The sequence below is a fragment of the Pteropus medius genome, unplaced genomic scaffold, assembly GCF_902729225.1.
Source record: "Pteropus medius unplaced genomic scaffold, Ma_sr-lr_union100, whole genome shotgun sequence".
Classification (NCBI taxonomy): domain Eukaryota; kingdom Metazoa; phylum Chordata; class Mammalia; order Chiroptera; family Pteropodidae; genus Pteropus; species Pteropus medius.
In genome coordinates, this window is record NW_024354875.1 from 42,303,447 (window position 1) to 42,323,278 (window position 19,832).

General features: G+C 36.3%; 1 pseudogene; it reads left to right on the forward strand.

Annotated features, from left to right (window-relative positions):
- Positions 1–17,214: 17,214 nt before the first annotated feature.
- LOC120597421 (uncharacterized) lies at positions 17,215–17,333 on the forward strand (annotated as a pseudogene).
- The last annotated feature ends 2,499 nt before the right edge of the window (positions 17,334–19,832 follow it).

A 19,832-nucleotide genomic window follows, 5' to 3' on the forward strand; every position in this document is an offset into this window, starting at 1 on the left:
ATAATAAGATTGAGGATTTTCTAATAAGCTTATTGGCCATTTGAATTTTTCTTTGGCAAGTTACTTACAAAAGGGCAAATTTTAGTTCCATTTAGCAAATATTTATTTAGCATTTAACATGCATCAGATTTTGAAACAACAATAGTTGGTGTACAGAGGTGCATAAATTTTCCCTATCTTCAAGGAATTCTAAATATGAAAGGAAAGAAGCGAGTATCATAAAATCAACAACAGAAACAGCAAAGGTTTACAGTTAGAAGGTAGAGTGATTAATCATTGAGACTGAGGAAGTTTTTAAAGGACTAATAGAAAATTTCCAGATAGATAATTAAGAGAAAGGCTTTTCAGTGCAGGAGGTTAACAACATGCTCAAAGCCTGGAATTTTGGAGGAGCAAATGTTAGCAACCACTGGAGTATAAAATGCATTAGGAGAGATGGAGTGGGAAGAGATAAATGTGGAATGATGGAGTTTGCCAGAAGCAGATCATGATGAACCTCATATTACATGCTGAGCAGTATGACTTGACCCTGAAGGTGGTATGTAGCCTCTGAATTCAACTTTTTTATCTAATAATTTGTGATTTTATAACTAAATAAGTAGATAGCAATTTAAGCTTTTTAAATGTCTCATCTGTAAGCTAGAACAATCTGTTTATATTTTTGTTATGTTAAACACGCTATGGAAAAACAAAACTGATTATGCGATGTTACCTTAGAGATGTAAAAATTATTTTAGGAAGCAGACCCATTGCCTTGTCCATAGCTCAGTCCCACCGGGGTCCAATTATTTCCTTGATAACACATACATCCTTTATCTACTTAGTTCTGGGAAACTGTGACACATTTCACGCCACAGTACAATTATATGTATTTTAACATTGTCAAGCAATTTTCATTTTACACGAATTCGGCATCCATGTCTTTACCAAGCCATTGTGTGACATTTCATTTAGGCATGTAATTAAGCCATAATTCCCTTTTTATATGTTACGGTTTAAAAATACAGATGTTAATTTGACAGCTAAACATCACCCTCCCCTGAAGGTCAAGGAGTCCCAGCTAGCCTCAGGCCATCTACGTAGGGATCCTCTCTCCTGCTCTAGTTCTGTCAGCACTGAAAATACAATTATATTTGGCAAGTGAGCATTGGATGGCTGAAGTGCAGGGAATTATTTAAATAACAACTGGGGGTCAAGCTACCTCTTGAAAATAATTATTTAAATAACAACTGGGGGTCCATGCACCTCTTGAAAATAAACTTATTTATTGAAGTACAATATATATATATGGAAAAAATTACAAATAAGTATCTAGCTAGATGAGTTAATATAAAATAAAAACCCCATGTAAGCACCTTCAGGTAACAAAATATTACTAGCACTCTAGAAGTTTCACTCATATCCTCTCATATCCACTTATATCATATCAATCATTATCCTAATTTCTAATAACATAACTTTCCCCCATTTTAGTTGTTTTTAAAATTATTATTGTTTTGTGTCTGGCTTTTTCCCCTCAACACAATATTAGCACAATTTAACCATGTTGTTTTAAGTATACCACAATTTCTAGTTTTACTTTATTTTTTATAGACTTTGGGGGACGTTTTCAGTTTAGGGCTATTAACAAATAATGCTTCTATAGACATACATGGTTTTTGGTGTGCATATGTGTGCATTTCTGTTGGATACAGATCTAGGAGTGGAATCGCTAAATCATACAATGTGCTTATATTCATAATATACTAATAGATACTGCCAGATAGCACTCCAAAGTGGTCGTACCATTTTCGTTCTTATCAGCAGAGTATGTATCCATACTTCATCCTCATCAACGCGTTTTTATCAGTCCTTTTAATTTTAGCCTTTGTGGAAGCTATGTGGCGCTATCTCATTTAGTTTTAGTTTGTATTTCTCTGATGTCTAATTAAGTTGAATATCTTCATATGGTTATTGGTTCTTTGTATATCTTTTTCAGTGAAATGTCTGCTTGAGTTTCTTGCTCATTTCTTTATTGCATCATTCTTCTTACTTAGAGCTGCGAGGGTATCTTATGTATTCTGGATACTACTAGCCCTTTGCCAGTTAAATGTTTTGCAGTCTTGTCCCAGAATGTGATTTGTCTTTTTCTCTCTCATCATGGTACCGTCTGATGAACAGAAAATTTTAATTTTAATGGAGCCCAATTTATGAAACTTTTCTTTTATGGTTAGAGTTTTTTTTATCCTCTGCAAGAACTCTTTTTAATATGTACTTCGAAAGGGAATACTTGACACTTTTTTCCCTCCTTAGAAAGTTTACCCACTTTCTTTGTTATTTGTAACCAATGGGATATTAACATGGGCAAGGCACTTTTGAGCGTATAGGAGCACTTGGGTCTGTACAAACTCAGATCAGTTTGTTTCTTTAAATAATTTTATGTCTGAGCTCACTATTTTTGAGAACCAGGGACTCTCTGTAGCATTTGTTCTATTAATGCTACCTTCTCAGGAGGTGCCAAAAGCTGTGACAGGGTACAGGAAATGAATGAACCTGCCTCAAGCAGAAACCAGACACCTTTAGTCAAATCTTACTGTCTAATTTTCCTCTTCAGAGAAGGAGGCGGGGAGGAAAGGGTTCTGCTTATCCACAATAAATTCCATATTGAGGCCATCTCTCACCCTCTCACCAACGGTAGAGTATGAGAGACAAGCACCATAAACCAAAATCACATCTAAGAAAGAGTGTCAAGGAAATCAACTCCGGGGAGCATGTCTACTTGTGTTTTCAGAGGAATGTAGGCTTGTATTGAGTGTCAGCAACCTTGTTAATGAACTAGAAGATGTTTTGGGCCAATCCACGAGGGGTGGCTGTTATTTCCTATGGCTGGGCTTAAATATGTTTCTGGAACAAGTCGCATGAATGGAACAATGGCATAATACATATCTGGAAGTGCTCATTGTCAGATAATTTTCCCCACATATTTTCTTTCTTTACCTGTTAGACATTCCTATATCAATAAAATCTCCTTAAAATTTAATCTACTAATTGAAACGTGACCATAATCTTAAAGATGTATGATTCTCTTCCACAATCACACATAAACAAGAAAGTACTTTTAATTTCTGAGAGTTCCATTTATATTAGGAGGGCGTTAGCATGGTGTTTCCCTAAGTACAGTGGGGAAATATGTGATTCTGTCATTTTTTTTCTTAATTAGAGATTGATATTAATAGACTTCCAGGGGTACTAACACTATTTCTTGTCAGAGGAGAACGCCAAGGAGACTAAAATAGCTTTGCCTTTTGTTGCCTTCAGCCATATCCAGAACATTGCTCCTCTTTGAGGAAGTATCGTCCTGTAATGCCGCCTATTTGTAGTAGGCAGCCATTCTCCACGTTGGCAGCCAAGTATGTGTATCTTCTGTGATTTTTATCAGGTGAAACACAGAGCCTTTATGAATCTGTGGACTTCCAAAGAAAATATAAGTCAGGGAATAACTGGTGCTCTTGGTCAGGATGCTCAGCCAACCGCTCCCTGTACGTTTCATTTTTATTCCTATAATTTTCTCTCGTTTCATTCATTTCCTGTACCCTGTCACAGCTTTTGGCACTTCCTGATATCAGCTAGTATTCTCTTGTTGTGAGCTTTTACTGATCTTGGAATTCTGTTTCTTAGATTATATGTCATGCTATCTACTGTTTCTTTGGATAGTGAAGTCTCTCTTATAGGCAAGCGAGGTTCAAAAATGTTACCCACTGTGATTTATGGGATGGAACTCAGATGCTTCTTTCCCACTTGTCTCCTTACCACATTCCATTCCCCACTTGTCTCCTTACCACATTCCATTCTCAATTACACTGAACTATTGTTTTAGGGATCCAAAAACCTCCCCTCAGTTCCACCCCTTCTTCCATCTGCCTCTCCTCTAGGTGATGGGGGCCTAGTACAAGCTGCCTCTTCTGTTTGGAATCCTCTCTGTCTCCACCCCCTCTCATCATCTGCTGCTTATATTTATCCTTCACAACTCATTTCAGGCATCCAGCCTCCAAGGAAGCTTTCCTAACTACTCTCCCAACCAACAGTAATCACCTAGTTGTTTTGGGAGACTTTCCTATGGATCCCCATAGCACATTGTGTATATCCCAGCTTCACACTCCTCACACTCTTTTTAATTGTGCCTACTCATCTGCCTCCCAGACTAGACTAAATTCCTTGAAGCCAGGGATCTCATATCTTTACTTGTTGGTTTCCCAACTTATATGCCAATGACTAACACACATCTAGCAAAAATGTATTTCTTGATTGTTGAATGCTGACCTGAAAGAAGAAGCTCTGAAAAACAGCAGAATGTTTTACAGATTAACACTAAACTCTTTCTACCTAATTTTTAATTTCCATTTGGCTTTCTTCAAAAATGTTACCCAAAGGCTCTACCAACTTCACTGTATACATCCTAATAGAAGATGAAATTAGCTTATTTTTAGCCTTTTCAATAGAGAAAAACACATTAATTTGCTTTTCACTAATTTCAAATTTGTGAAAATTTAGACAAGGAATATTTCCCTGCCCTGGATAAAATTAAAGCCTCCTCCCTTACATACATGTAAAATGTTTTGTTGTTGTTGCTGTTGTTGTTGTTTTTGTTGTTTTTGTTTTTGTTTTTTGTTTTTGCATCATCTGTATTACAGCCTGAAAATACAGTCCAGTACTGATAAGAACTAATATATTCAGGGGTCTCATTCAACCTATCTTATAGATAAGATCACCACACCATTGTCCTCCTTTCTGTAGTCCTGGTTCTCTCTTGAGGGTTTTGTTTTTGTTTTTGTTTTTGTTTTTGTTTTTGTTTTTGTTTGGGGGGGGTCAATTATCTGAACCAGAAAACTTTCTGAGAATTATATTAAACAATTTAACATTTGGGTAATAAAATATATCTATCGTTCACTCAAAATAACCTTGTACCCTGCATTCTTTTGTTTCATAAATTTCAGTCATCATTGCTGATTTCAGGTTCCCCCGAATGGTCAACAGAACAGATAGGCACCATCAAGTAGAATCATTTGAATCTTCTCTTGGCAGAAGCAATACCAGTTGCAACTTTAAGTGGAAACCTGAGTAAACTGGCACCTGGTTTCTAATTTATCCTGTTGATGCTTTAGCTCTCCTTAAAGACTGACACCCTGGTCGTTGTTTGGTTGGTGCCCCTTAATCTGGTTTTCAATGAGTTGAAGTCATAGGAGAAATGCAGAGGAAGGAGAAAAGGGCATTTGCAATGCGCAGAGGAAAATCCTCTGAACTGCTGGGTGCTGAGCTGTTTTCATGTGGATGTTTCTGCCTGCAGGCCTGAAAGGAATGAGCACAGCTTCCAACAGAATTTATCAGATCACCACAGGATGAATTCTGATTTGAGCTTGTAACAAAAATTTAGAATCTTCAACTAAGTCAACAAGAACAAAGTAGTATATCTGCTTCATTTAAAAAATTCAGAAAGCTAAACATATTTATTGGAAATCTATTGCATTTTAAGCAATGTTCTAAAAAACATAGGTGATAGTATAAGAGTATCAACAAAAGTTATAAGCAAATCACCATGGAATTGAAATTCAAAGTGAATGTGGCAATAATTGGACGATAGGCAAAATAAATATGAAAATCATAACCCAGTTAATATGTACATTATTGATTTTACTCTGTTATTTTAAGCTTTGTAATATAAGCTTACATGTATCAGTGTCTAGATAACAGCAAGAAAAATAAAGAGAATTTAGGCCCACTCAGTATTCTAGAAGTGAAAAATAAAGTGTAATATTTAAGAAGTGAATTGCCAGCAAGTTTCTACAACTTAGCTGATATTCAGCATACAAGTCCACATTTATTTGGCCTCAGGAAATCACTGTAACTACAGGAAAAGCAAAATTAAAGATTTGCATGTTTAAACTTGAGCAAAAATCAATTTGTTACTAAAATTTGGGGCCGTAATTTTAAATATTTATTTTCACCAAAGTAGTTCTGACTGTACTGGGTCACTGAGAGAAATGATGGTTCTATGATAAGTAAAGTCATTAGGAAGAAGAACCTCTTCAGGACAGTAAACAAGGATTGATATCCTATAGAAATGATTAGGTCTTCGATATGGCATCATGAAAGACTTTTTATACTATATCACAGTTTCACAAGAGAGGCTTTAAGCTTTTCTATCAAGAAAAATAATAGCAATAATATCCTTTGAAAGAAATCTATAAAATGAATTTCTTCTACTGGACACAGAAATAACTAATACAGCTATTTAAATGCCTTAAATTCATATGCAGATTATCAATTAACATAAAGGCCAGTATTAGATAATCTTTACTATATAGGATAGCTGAATTTAAATAAGATTATATTAAAAAAATTTGTATACAGAGAATCTTATTTTTACTATTTCTTTAAAATTGGAGTATATTTTCTTTTGGAGGAAAACAAAGTTTTTGAAGACTTGAATTAAACACCTTTGATAAAAAACCAAAACCTAGTGGTCAGGTCTATGCTGTGCTCATCATCATGTTTTACCAACAGTAAAGATCTGGGGGAAAACAAAATTCTTACTTAGTAATTCTCACATATTTTTTGAATCCAATTATTTTCTTTCTCTGTTCTTTCACAACTTTAAGAAATATTTTTTTAGGTGCTTCACTATTCTCTCCTATTCCTATTCCCCTAGCCTGTTTATATATTATCCCTGTTATATCTAGGATTCCCTTAGCACTGCATTCAAAGATCCCTGAAATTGCTGCAGTGCTATTTTTTCCAATTTTTGATGTTGCTTCCAAATATATACATAGTTAGGTAACTCTAGCTCTTTAATACACAAATCCCAGAATTTCAATAGCTTAATACAGTGTAAGGTTAATCTATGCTCATCTAACAGTCTAATGTGTATGTTCCTGGTTGGAGGGCAGCCTTCTTCTACAAGGAGATTCAAGGACTCAGACTATTCCATTATGAAGGTCCACTGTCCTCTCAGGTGGAGAAGGTGCATTTTGTTCTTAAGAGCCTTGCCTGGAAGTGACTCACAACACTTCTGCTCCCTTTCCATTGACAAAAACTTTTCCTGTAGTCCAATCTAAATGCAAAGCATTAGTAGATTAATCACCAGCTGGGCAGCTGCTTCCCCACCATGATTTTCCACTATGAAAGAGGGAACATCAACACAGTAGATGTTTCTGCCACCAATTTGTAATAGAACCAGGCTGCCACTACATACTTTATGAGGAGGTACCATTATTATTGATGATGGACTCCAACCTCAAACCTTCTTTTTATCTGAGGGTCTAGGTTATACAAAATTAATTTGAGGTGAAGAAATGCATTATAGTTTTTTATAGTACTTCATCTTTTCCTCTATCAGCAAATCAGTAACTTTGAGAAAATGAAGATGCATATAGTAAAAAAAAAGTTAATTCATTTATGAAAGAAATGTGTACTGAACATGTGTTGAGAACTAAGTGACCTAGGGCTGGAGGTAATAAGAAATATCAAATTTCACCTATGCTCTCGAATTACTCTTAGAAAAATGAGCAGAGTATTTTTAGTAAGGGAGGGGAGTATTTCTTTGCCATATTTATCTATATAAACTTCTGAAGGCAAACATTTGACTTTCCCTGGTTCCAAACTCTTATTTGCTCTACATAAACTTCATCTCTCAAATCTGGGCAAAAGTTCCAAAGCAAATTTATGAATCTTGTACAAAATTGAAAAACGGTGTACATTGTCCTCTGTGTCAGAACCTTAATTTAGTATTATTTGATATTGCAGCTTCTAAATGTCAAGAGTGTCTTAGTTGAGCCAGAGCTAAAAATGAGATGTGGTTGGTGAGCTGCGCTAGCTGACCTGCACTCCTTTTGTCTGTATATTTCCATCAGCTGACAACTGACATAGGAGAATGAAGTGTTTACACAGTGCCTCCCAGAAGAGATGACCTGATGGAATCCAAATAACCGGGAAGGGGTGGACACTCATCAAAAGGAAAGAGGATTTGGGTATGCTCAATTCAAAAATAGGAGCTGATGTCAATTATACATGCATGCATGTATACATACATACATACATACATACATACATACATTCATACCTACAGTGACCTGGAAACTGAATAGGAGTCATGATTCTGAGCTAGGTATGATGGTCAGTACTTGAACATGACATTACTCAAACTTCTGGACAGCATGTGAACACTGGGAAGGAGGTGGACTCTGCATGTACCATTTCACTAAATACTGTAACATGTGTCCCTGCCATGGGATCCTTATAAGAAAGCCTCCCTCACCTGGCTCCGAGTTCTGCCACCCTGTACCCACTGCGCCCTACTGATGGGTAAATGTTCTGCCCTGCCAAGGTATACATCTCACCATCTGTGCTGAGTACCAAGGCTGCTTGTACAGTGCTGCAGTCACTAGTCTTCCTCTTTCTGTGTAGCATTCAGTTGGCGGAGAAGTCCTGTATCCTGTTTATCAGTATCTCCTGCTATTCCTTTGTATTGGCACAAACACTGTCCTTGGAATACAGTGTCAGGTGCACTAGATATGAACTCAGACCAGGATGCAAACCCTAGCTTCACCACCTGCTCCTTAAATAGTCTTCATCTTTTTGAGCCTCAGTTCTTTCATATTTAAATAGGTAAAACAGTACTTCCATCAGAGGTTTCTTTTAAGGATCAAGTGAGATAATGTTTGTGAAAGTATATTGGGAAGCATAAAGCATTATACAAATTTGAATAATTTTACATTTTACAGTATTTAGTGAAATGGTACATGCAGAGTCTACCTCCTTCCCAGTGTTCACATGCTGTCCAGAAGTTTGAGTAATGTCATGTTCAAGTACTGACCATCATACGTAGCTCAGAATCACGACTCCTATTCAGTTTCCAGGTCGCCGTATGTATGAATGTAGGTATGTATGGTGTTAATTTGTAAAGGAAAATAGGGGGAACTATTTATGAGAAAAAAAGACTCCTCTGAAATTCTCATTCCTCCAGAGATAAGTCAAAAATATTCCAGATGACAGTTATTTTTTCACCAAGAGCTTAGCATTTTGTTACCTCTGGTGGAGAACAGAGAATATAGGTTTAAGAGAGAAGCATTAGCCATGACTGAAAGAAAAAGTATAGAGAAATTCCTTATGTGAGTATTTCTGGGGGAACCGTATTCGAGAGATGGTCCAACTAATATGAACTTTGTAGAAAATATTAAATGATTCTTGAAGTGACAGATAATACATTTTAATTCAGCGTGGTAGGAGATATCTACTTAAATGAAGTGATTTAGGAATCTATTTTCAATTTGAGATGAACTCATAATTCAAAGGGGCTCATCATAAATTATTAGTGCCTAGACTCTTGTTTGCAGCTAATACAGGAAATTGGAGACATTGTTCATGACCACCTCATATTAGGCTGTAACTTCTCTTCTGAATAAAAAGAACAGAGTGGCTGCATTACTGTTATGAACTCAGATGTCACCTTCAAAAAATCTGTACCTGATAATTTTAAGACAATATGTATTTTGAAAAGTCCAACATTTAACTTAAAGTCAAACTCCTGTAACGATTTTTTTCTATGTCAGCATTAATAGGGTAAATGACATTCTGATGACTTAAAATCATTAATTTAGCTCATGTTTTGTCATTCTTGAGCCAGAACTTATTTCAGCTGAGCCCATAGTTCTTGTTGATGTGAAGATATTGCTAATGAGATTGAAGTGAGGGATTTGCTCTCTGGGTTTGATCACAGTTACATCCTAATCAAGGAACCAGTTGAAAGAATATGACTGGATGAGCAGTAGCCAACACTATAACTGGAAAAACAATTCACAATGAATTTCCTACTGATGATCATTAATATCACTTTGCCATGCACATATATGCTCTCTAGCTAGATTCTTGTTTTTGCATTTACTTTATTTTTTAAATTTCCCAGTGAGCAAATCCATTTTTGACAGCTTGTTCCCAATTTTATTTACATGATACTGCACAGGATTTAAAAGTGATTAAGAAAAACAGGAGATAAATAATTTACAGAGAGTAACCGTTCTTTTTCTGAAAGTTACGGAAATTTTCTAGTGAGTTAGAAGTAATTTAAAACATAATGGGATAACTAGGAATGAAGGGAGAAAGGGAGAAAAATGCAGAGTAATTTAAAATACAACAAGGCATCCCTCCACACAAGCCAGCAGTTTATCCTAATTATTAGAAATTTAGTAGAGTTTATCAAGACAAGAAAATCTCATTGTTTATTAAATTGAAAAATCAAATTAATGTCATTTCTGTAATTGGTCTCAAAAATTTCCCCTTGTTTTCATTGCCCTTCACCTACCTCGATCTCTCATTATGTCTTCAGTATTACCATAGTCTCCTAAGAAGTTTCCTATTTCCTTCCCCTCTGACCATCCTTCTGCTGCTGTCATCTGAACATATTCCCACTTCAAATCAAAATGTGAGATAACTTCTGCTACCTGTAGGTTGAAATCTCAACTACTGAGTTTTCAAGGTCTTCCATAGCAAGACATCACCCAACCTTCCTAGCCATATGCTCTGCTTGAATTCTAACATCAATAATATAGATCAGACTTAATAGAAATTGTGATTCATTTAGATTTGATTAAATTAGGTATGATTAGAAATAATATCTCTGAAGCATCTTGCATCATTCCTGGAAAATAGTAGGTGTTAATAAATTATAAGTGCTATTAATGTTTTCGCTGTTAGTGTTATTATTGTTATTTACTATCTTTACATGGAATGCCGCTCAAGTCTTACCCTTCTTTAAAATTCCCCAATTCCAAGGATACTCTCTTCCTCACTACCTAACAGCACAATATTGAAACCTTGTTTATATCTCATATCATTCTACTCTATAGCATTGAGAATTAGGTGACCTAGGCCTGCAAGTGATAAGAAATAAAACTCAATCTATGCTCTTGAATTACTCTTAGAAAAGTAAACAGAGTTTTTTGGGTCAAGGAGGAGAGTGTTCCTTTGCCATATTTATCCATATAAACAGTGTTGATTTTTTTCTTTCATTGCCCGTGTTTTCATGTTGAATGGGAGTGTAATGGGGGCGTGTCCCTGGGTAGGGAAGTATGCTGCCTCCTAAGTATAAAACCCTTGCCTTAGCTCCCTCTCCTCTCATTCCAGAACTTCTTAGGCTGTAACCAGTTAAGCTGTAGCCTTCATAGTTGTGTGCATCTTTCTGTTTTCACTGTGTTCTTTCCTTGTCCGTTAACGTTGGGCAATTACTTTGAAAAGGTTTCATTCTCCCTTCTACACATTCTAAGTTTGGAGGCCATCTGTGGTGTTGCCCTCAGAATGTGGAGAAAGAGCATTTTCCAAAGAGGGGTATGGTACCCCCTGGTGGAGGTAACCCTGCTGTGGGTAGGGCAGGAAGTTAGGTGAGTCAGAGAATTCACAGGATCCCCACTGAAATCATGAAGACTCTGGTGAGGTAGAGGGCAATGCTTTCTGTCCCAGTTTTGCCCGAGACAGGACCACAATCGAGGTTGTCTAGAAGTACCCTTTATACTCACTGGGTAAGCAGCTGGTCATTTGGCCAGTGCCAACAAGAACAGAGTAACCATAATATCACATGTGGTTCAATGAAAGGCTATTAGTACAGTGTCAGGGAAATTCTGAACTTAGAGCCAGACCTGGACGCCAGGATCTAATTGAGGCATGGCCGCCAACCAGTCGTGTGACTTGTCAAGTCACACAACCACCCTGTGTCTTAAGTTATAAAAGACAGTAACAGTCATTGGATACTTCATAATAATGACAATAGATGCAAAATCAATTGTAAAACTGTAAATTACTTCAAATGTCCTTTATTATTAATATAGACTACTTTATATCCTACCAGTTATGCTCTGAAGTCTTCGAGCTATATTTCTTCCTTTTAAGTACAGTTCTGAGTACAATTAAGCTGTTCTTTTTTTTCATAATTGCAATTCTTGGGCCACATTATCTCAAGACAAGTATTATTACTTTGGTTTTCAAATTAGGAAGATCAGCTTGAGATGATACAGCTTTTGACAGCAATAATACTTGTGAGCCAAACCGTCTAATTTGGAATGCAGATACACTCAATATGTATTATTTAATTGATTCTGAAAGAAAGGGTACATTGTTTTGAAGCACTATGGTATGTTACTGTATCTAATTTTATTAATAGTTTGAGGAGAAAATACCAGACTTGATCTAGTTTGGCTCAGCCAGTCAGTTGCTCTGCGACCTCTGGCAAGTCACTTAGCATTACTGGATCTTAATTTTGTAAATCACTTGGAATAGATAATATCTAAAGTTCTTTCTAGTTCTAAAACTCAGACTATTTCACAACCATTACAATTTTAAAAGCAATTTTAAATTTAAATATTTTCCCCCTTTTATTAAAACTAATAAATGCTTGACTGGGATTAATTTACCCAGCATCAAGCAAGTGACAGCCCAGTGACGGTATTTACAAAATGAAGTTGTCAAAATGAAAGAGTGACTTTTTGGAAAAGAATATTAAAGTGCAGTTGACTTTGAAATAACCTGCCTAAACATGTCTCACAAATTCTACCCAAAGCAATCCTCTAGAGACTGTTTGCTTAGTATGCAAATTAAAATCATCATTAAAAGATCAGTGGCCGTGTGGTAGCTTTATGATTAATGATTTCCACAGCCATAGGGAGACATCCAAGTTAATTAGCATGCCTGTTCTCTTGCCTCCTTTGCCTGTTGGGGCAGAGCAGGGTACAGAGGTACTTTTTTGGAGGAGAAGACGGGACCCTCAGTTGTGGATGCCAAACTCTTAAGCTGACCTCAGTGCTCTCATCCACCTCATTACTCCATCCTTTTTAACTGAAGGAAAGTCATTCCTTGAAAGAGAAAGTATAATTGTCCCAATAAGAGAACCAGAGTTATTAGCACTGTATCTGATCCCTGGGAAATCAAAGTAATAAATTATAGAAATAAAAATACTTAGAATTAAGAAAAAAATAATACAATTTCCAAAAAAAATTTTAAAAGATAAAGTCCAAACCTTTCTTTTTATATATTCCCTTCTCTGCTTTTGTCTCTATATTTCCAGCTTTAGTGTAGACATCTCCGTGTGGTCGAAAAAGCAGAGCCTCCTGGCTTTCCTGCTAATGTTTTATAACCTTGACAAATGAGTACCTCTCTGAGACTGTCTCTTTGTGTCCAAAAATGTTTCTAGCTATAACAACTCTGACTCCATAACTCCTTTTATTTTGGTGAAGGAAAAAAAAAAGACAATAACAACATCATGAAGTCTGCAGGTGAGAGAAGTTGTAGGTCAGAAATTGGTAAGGCAAAGAGGATTTAAGAAGACAAAATAGAGATGGTTGGGGTTTTGAAGTCTCATTCAAGTGGTCTGTGACCAAGACAGAAAGAATTAGAGTTGTTGGAAGTGTCTGGGCTCTTTGTACTTTCACCTGGCCATGGTTGTTCCTGCCCTGGACACTTGGATTACTTCAATAAATCAATTCTGGAAGTTTTAACGCAGTCTAATATTATTTCAGTCATTTTCACTTCTGCTCTCCAATTGCTAAGCTCTAATAGTAAAAACCATGAAGCACTCAGACTGATATTACCAAAAATCTGTGGTTTTTAACCCTTCATCAACCACCTAAAATTGCACTCTACCTTCTCTCTTTCACCCCTCTGTCTGAGCAGAAAACTTTTCTCAACTTCACAAAAATAATAGAATTTTACCAGGACCACTTCAATGTTTTCCTTTCTATTAACTCTTTCCTCACAGCATATAAACTTGGTTGTTTCTCTTCTTAAGAATTAGTCCTACATTGTCTTGTGGTTACTTCCCTATTAGTTTCTCTCCTTTCATAACCAAGCTCCTAAGAAAGAGATTGTTGCTCTTTCTTCTCACCTTCTATTTTCTTTACAATCCATTGCTATCTGGATTTGGGTTCCTTTAGAAGCAGACTCTGGGATAAGCAATCAAGTGCAAGTAGATTATTTGGAACGTGATCCCAGGAAATACATTACGGGTGGAAGAAAGCAAGATAAGAAAGAGAAGGAAGCCAATACAGGATGTGTAATCAAACAATCACTTTTATGCTGATAATTCTCACATCTGTCTCTCCAGATCATGTCATAAATAGGTCTATGTTTATAAATCTACTAAATACCCCTAACTGAATATCTGTAGCAACTCCAACTCAACATGTACAAATATTGGTTTCATGGATTCAAGGCCTGCCTCTCCTACTTACTACATATGTAACATTGAACACATTTTTTAACCTCCATACTTTCCAGATTACTCCTCTGTAAAAACAGGGACAATAATGATAGTTATCAGTATTGACACAATAGCATATCAATATTGTTTTGAGGATTAAATGAAGTTGTTTATGTTAAGCAATAAGCTCATAAGAAATGATCAGTAATCCTTAGATTCCATTATTAGTGTAATAAGGACTTTCTCCACAAACTATTTCTTATCATGCATTCCCTATCTTTGTTAATGGCATTGCCATATAGCCATTTAAAGCAGAAATTTTTGAGTTATCCCTGAATCTTCTCTCACAACATCAGGCACCATATTCTGCCAATTCCACCTCCCACGTATTTCTTAAATTTGTCACTTCCTCTTCATCCCTCTCCCTCTGCCTTAATGCCAGCCCTCGTCACTTTTTGCTTAGATTAGAATTCCTTTGGAAAGTCTTTCTGCCCACAATGCCTAGCATAGCGTCTAACACAGTCATCATTTAATAAATGTTTGAATGAATGACTATCATCAAATCGTGTCTACTGTAATAAATAGTACCACACTTTCAGATAGTACCTGGCTGTCTAGGAGTGTCCCTTGATTCTACTTCATTCCTCATAGCACATATTTAATTCATGGTAACTCTATTACCACTACTTCCAAAATATACCCAGAGTCCAAACATTTCTCCCCTGATACAGTCCTGGCCTAAGACCAGAGTAATCATCTGTCCACCCAGACTTTTCTCCTCTTGACTTTTTATGTACCTGCCACATGAATGCCAGAGTAATTATAGCATAAATCAGTTCTTAGCATGCTTCTGCTTAATTGCTTCCTATGGCTTCTCGATAAATTCTTTAATATCATTTGCAAGGACTCTGAAGTCCTCTATAGACTTTTCTCACCTTATCTCTTTCCCTTTGTCCCTTCACTCACTATTTTGGCCACAATGGCCTTTGTACTATACCTAGAACACATCAGACCTGCACCTTTTGTAGTTTCTATTTTCTGCTTGGACCAACCACTCTTCCCTGTGTCTTCACATAGCTGCATTCTTCTCATCTGTCAAGTCTCAACTCCCCACACTTATCTCATTATTTAACATATCTTTACATCTTATTGTCTATCTCCCCAATCCCCCTCCAAGAACATAAGCTGCTTAAGGCAGAATTTATGTCTCCTTTATACTATCTCCCAGAACCCAAAGCAGTGCCTAGCTTATAGTAGGAACTCAATAAATATTTGTCAACATTTATTAAATTCTCTGTTCAAAACTAGGCTTTGTAGGACACTAAAAGAGGTAAAAAGAGGTTAAAAGATATCAACAAGAACATCAATAGCAATAACAAGACCTTAAATATATATGATTGTATGTGTTTCTTTTTGAAAAATTCCTTAATTATTATAACATAGAACAGTAAATTAAAATTGCTAGTTGAGTGCTATGTCAACGTGCCCTATAGCAGTTCAATAAGGAAGAAGTATTTTATGGCCAGGGTGGTCTGAGAAGACTAACTTCTGTTACTCAAGTTACTTGGTAGACAAATAACTATTTGCCAAAGTATATAATGCATATTTTTCTTCTTTAGCTTATTTCCCATTAATAGTCTAAGAAATTTTAAAATAACAATAATGTTAACATCTTAATGAAATGGAACATTCAAAGTTCTGCCTGATGGGCGGAATTAAAATACAATTTTTGTGTGTGTGGGTGAGGGGAGGACATTTAGCAGATACAAAGGGAAGATGCTTTTGGTTTGGGGGCCTCTGGCTGCTCATCAAGTTGCAGGTGGCACAGCCACTTGCCACAGCCACCTCATTTCACTTAACCTGGAAATTCTGAACAAGTTTCTGAGGTTCTCTTGATTTCCCTTGAGAGTCCCTGTACCAAAAACAGCTCTTATGGTAAGCTTGAGCTGAGAAACAAATTGGTTTGAGAACATTCTCATGATTCCCATTACCAGAGTTTGCTGCTGCTTTTAATTATAGCACAGATTTCCAGAGTGTTATTTAGAGATAAAAAGGGGGGGAAAACCTACCATAGCATTTTTTTTTTAAAGATGGTGCAGGACAATAAGCTTATTATATATTGGTGCCATCACGATTGAGGAGAATTTCAGTGATCCACATAGTGAGATAATTTGGTGTCGTAAACCATTTCTTGAGATCTACTTAAGCCAAAAATGATGAAGTGGGATACATGAAAATCACTTTATGGATAAAGAACTCATGATTATATAGCTTAGCCAAACAAAAATCAATAAATACAGATAATTTCATCAATACCAGCACAAAATCTGAGAGGCAGTCTTATTCTCACTCCCCAGAACCAGACAATGACAAATCAGAGCACTTAGGAAAATTAATGCTGGTGGTTTTGTATTTTTTTACCCAAAATATTGGTAAATATAACTTTTTTATTTATTTAGACTCTAGTATTGACATTAAAAATTATAAAGCAGTTGGCTATTGTGACAAATTGCTAGCTGACATCATCAAATCTTTCCTTCCTGGACATTCAGGTAGACTATATTTCCCAGACTCCTTTGCAGTTAGATGTGGCCGTGTGAGTGAACTTTGAGCAATAGAATGAGACCATAGATGATATAGATCCTTTTAAGACTGGTCCATAAAGCCTCCCATGAGTACTTTCCATTGCTCTTTTACCTTCTGCTTTGATGCAAATGAACACAGTGACCATGGAAGCAACATGTTGAAATTATAAAGCACAAGACAGAAGAATCTAGATCCTTGAACTATTTGGTAGAAAGCCAGTTATCAGTTAGTATTTTACCTAAGAAAGAAATAGACTTCTCTTATGTTAGGCCTATGAGATATGGAGATATATTTCTTATATTAGATACTGTTACCTTTACAAATATAGCTGTTTGACTCTTTGCTTATAAATTAAAGGTCCAATAGGATAGAACTAATAGGTTCTATCACAAACTTATTATAAAAAGTGCTGAGTCTATGGCCCTGCCACCCTGAACAAGCCCAATCCCATCTGATCTCGAAAGCTAAGCAGGGTCAAGCCTGGTTAGTACTTGGATGGGCAACCGCATAGGAAGACCAGGTCCTGTAGGCATAAAAAGTATGGGATTGTAAACTGACGAGGTCCTTGCAATCTGTGAGGTCAACAAAAGGTTGCCTCGCCTAAAAAAAAAAAGTGCTGAGAATTTTCAACAATATCTTCAATTTCATAATCTTATATTTTCTCACTCTATATGTAACTTTCCAACACTAATTCTCAACTGGGGAAATTCTGTTCACTGGTATTATGTGGTATTACATAACTTCCCAGAAAGCTAAAAGCTTTCCAACTGAACTTATTCTAAGTCATATAAATTTATGCATTGATGACTTTTTAGGCCAGTTAGTTAATAGTGAAAGTCAAGTAGTTACATAGTTCAGGACCATGGGCTTATATTATAAAGGAAATAAAGATAAGGTGAGATCATTATGTTAAGTAATTCTAAGGTTTACAGTCATTATCCCTAAATGGCATATCAAAAAAAAAAAAATGCCTCTCAAAGAAATGCTTCTGAGATCAGGTCATGAATCATCATTTTCAAGCAGTTGGTAAAAAGATAGCTTTAGAAAAAAAAAAAAGGACACATGGCTAGTTCTCTAAATGGTGAAAATATATATCAGTGTCCTTTTACAATCACATGGATTGATGTCTTCAGATGGTCACTAACAAAATGGAAGATAATGTATCAAAAAGAAGCTCTATCAGAGATACAATTCTAGGTTATAGTACAATTCTCAATATAAGAAGCTTTTAACCTTCAATTTTATACTTTTCTTGTTTAAACTGGAAACACTTGTTACTGGTTGGAAACTAAGATTCTCTTCTTAAGGACTTTATCAGTTATACTTCTAAAACCTTACTATGTAGATGAGAAAACAAACTGTTCTTTGGTTTACAAATTGTGATTATGGAAATAAATTCCAAGGTGTTGACTCATGCATGCAGTTATATCACTCTATCAGCACTCAATTTGTATATATGAATATTTATGAACCCCAGAGGTTTACAAGTAACATGAATGAGAATTCTTGGTAAAGAAAGGCAGAGAAGGTGTCCTTAGTGAAAGTTTGAAGAAAGACCAAACTCTTAAATGTGATAAACAGCTTTCTTAGGAACAGAGATTATCGGCTCAAAATATTTTTATAACCACCATCCTTGTCTAGATACCAACTGATTCATTGTTATCTTTGCTTTTTTCCCTTTTTAATCTAGTCACGCATGTCAACACAGCACTGCTTTTTGAGTGTTTCTAACCTTCACAAAAATGAAGCTGTACTTTTAAGAGCTCTCAGTAATAAGTTAGTTGTGGGCACTGAGTTCCGAGATGATTCTCATAGCAAAGCCATTTTGTTTCAAAGCTCTTGACTAATTCTCATCTAAATAGTACTTTTCTTCCTCTGTCCTACTTTCTTCCTTCTTTCCTAGTTCTACCATTTCCCACTCCCCTACCCCACCAAAATGATAGTATTTTATGAAGTCTTTGTCATGATGACTTAACCAGTTCTGCCCTCCCAGCCTCTCTTCATTCTGATTCCTCACTCAAAACTTACTTGGTGAAAGGACAGTGAACTGGAGTCAGGTGCCCTCAACATTTCATCACTTACAAATAGGTAACCTAAATTATCTTGGTTTTGAATTTTTTAAATTTGTAAAATGGACATAAGTGTTCTTATGTCAAAAGATTAGGTACAGAAATAATATTTTCAAAAGCATCTAGTAGAATTCCTGGAAAATAGGAGACACTCAATAAATATTAGTGTTTTAGCTAGTTTTTGCTCCATATAAATGCCGTCAAACTTGATAGCTTAAAACAACAGTGATGATTTATTATTTTCTTACGGTTTCTGTGAATCAGAAAGTCAAGAAGGGCTTAGATGTGCCATCCTTGCTTAGAGTCTTTCATGCAGGAGTCATCTGAAGGAAGCGAAGGATCCAAGGCTTGCATAGCTGGCAGGTCCTAGGTTGGGGGGCTTCAGTGTCTTTCTGTGAAGACTTTCCCACGGAGCTGCTTGAGTATGTTCATGGTATGGTGGCTAGCTTTCCTGGAAAGAGTGATCCAAGAAACCAATGTAAAAATTGCAGTCTATTTAAGAACTAGCCTTGGAAGTCACACACCACCATTACCACCATATTTTATTGGCTGCACAGGCGCAGCCCTAATTTAATGGGGTGGAGCGGGGTGTTCCATAAGAGTGCTCATACCATAAGATATTGATAATTCAAGTCTCACTACAGTACTTAGATATTTCCTTAGAGAAAATCCCGACCACCTGGACTACAGTTGTCTTAACTGGGCTGCTTTCTTGTATTCCTTTCTAGGCTAACCAAGCCCAACCTGCCTGCCTTTACCTTCCTTGCTATTTCTACCCCCCAGCCCCTCACCACACACAACCTTTGAATTCCCTCATACTTAATAATTTTGTTATTAAAATTTTGGACAACAACGAGAATGAGAAAAATCCTACAGCAGACCTCAAAAGCATCCTCAAAGGTCTCCCCACCCCAACCCACACTAAGAAAGAAACTATCATTCTCAGTGATTCCATATTATCT